General features: G+C 45.4%; 1 non-coding gene across 1 annotated transcript; it reads right to left on the bottom strand.

The window, feature by feature from the left end:
* Window positions 1–579: 579 nt before the first annotated feature.
* On the bottom strand, window positions 580–734 carry LOC143262610 (5.8S ribosomal RNA). Its single transcript, XR_013036355.1, has one exon. It is a non-coding gene; the product is annotated as a 5.8S ribosomal RNA (ribosomal RNA).
* Between the last annotated feature and the right edge of the window lie 1,033 nt (window positions 735–1,767).

Below are 1,767 nucleotides of genomic sequence, written 5' to 3'. Positions count from 1 at the left end.
TTTCCTCTGACAACATAACGGTAAGAGACATCCTTCCACACTCATAGGTTCCACTCCCTGGGGCTATGATATATATATACATATAAATTCAAATTCGAAGCAACGGTCACAATTCTACTCTATATTTTTGCGGGTTATGTGTTCTTTCGTTCAATTTCTTTCATGCGTTCGTTCGATCTCTGTACACAGTCTTCACATAGGACAGACTCGTGTAGTACGCTTTCGTGGGTTAAACCCATCTCGTTTCATTTCAGGCGACGTCGGGAGCGCGTTGAAAATGTACCAGTGAAATCTCGATAGTTCTACGAATACGAATCGTCCCGAAAAAGATTTTGTCACCGCTTCGAAGCGGTGTTTCAGACGGGCGGACGTATATAAAACATATACGACACACGACACCGCCTTCCACACTCACGCTAGTTCGAACACGATTTCCATCTCTCTCGAAGACTGTTAGACGTACGTAAAATTTCTCAATATCCATAGGACCGCGACAAACGCCGACGAAGCGCCCATCATTCGCTCGTACGTATATAGGCAACAAGTGCCATCAACGCAAGCAGTTTATAAGTACGTAAACGACCCTCAGCCAGGCGTGGTCCAGGAATTGTATCCGTGGACCGCAATGTGCGTTCGAAATGTCGATGTTCATGTGTCCTGCAGTTCACACGTTGACGCGCAATTAGCTGCGTTCTTCATCGACCCACGAGCCAAGTGATCCACCGTTCAGGGTAATTTTTCCCTTTTATTCTCTCATATATAATATAATGTGTATTTGCTATCCACCACATTTTTGTGTTATATTTCGGAACAAGCCGATACCCGAAGAGCTCCAACCAGCGCGCGAAGGAGATTCGGGAGTCGTCGTACGACGACATAATTGTCCCTTAAAGAACGAGATATTTCCGTCGAAACCATATATATATGTACGAGCAAATCCAAAACCACTGTTTTCTTGCAAGTTCGACGGTCGGAGCGAATAGAACATTGAAAAGCCTTCTATCGAAGAAACACAGAGAGTATATCACCTCCAAAAACGACGGGGATATGGATATTCAAACTGGACAATTATCAACCCGATACTGGATTCGAAAAGTTTCTCTCTCCTTTCGTCGTTATTTACACCGGACGGACTCACGGCCGGCTCTAGCTGGGTGTCATATATATATACGTCCCACGCTCATGCTGCCACTAGCGCGCAACAGAGTAGGGTGTCAATGACAACGACACAGCATTGAAACGAGCTACACAAGCCGGTCTCTCTTGATACCAATGTAAACGAGCATTAAGTTATCTTCAGACTGCCCGATATTTTCGTCCTTTGGACTTTCCCAACGATTCCTTTTTTTCTTTTTTTTTTACACACCACAGCGAAGACTTGAGGAAGCGTGATTAGCACGCTCGCATCCCTCCCTGTCCTACTACAACTGTAAAGAAAGAAAAAAGAATACATTGGGCTTTCTCTCTATCGAGAAGATGGCCTACGCAACGCAGATCAAAGGCCTAATACGTGTAATATAATACGCGTCTGGCCGTGTATAAATCACGCACGAATGATCTGGTCGGGCCCAACTCTTCTCGTACGCTTATTTTTCCGTGTTGGGGCACTATCATAAAATCACACAAACCCCAACACGTGTGTGTCTTGGAAGGAAGATGGCCTACGCAACGCAGATCAAAGGCCTAATACGTGTAGTACACACGTCTGCCGTGTAAATCACGCACGAATGATCTGGTCGGGCCCAACTCTTCTCCACCACACCACAT

This window comes from Megalopta genalis, unplaced genomic scaffold, assembly GCF_051020955.1.
Source record: "Megalopta genalis isolate 19385.01 unplaced genomic scaffold, iyMegGena1_principal scaffold0155, whole genome shotgun sequence".
NCBI classification, from domain to species: domain Eukaryota; kingdom Metazoa; phylum Arthropoda; class Insecta; order Hymenoptera; family Halictidae; genus Megalopta; species Megalopta genalis.
This window is presented reverse-complemented; position numbering and strand designations above follow the sequence as displayed.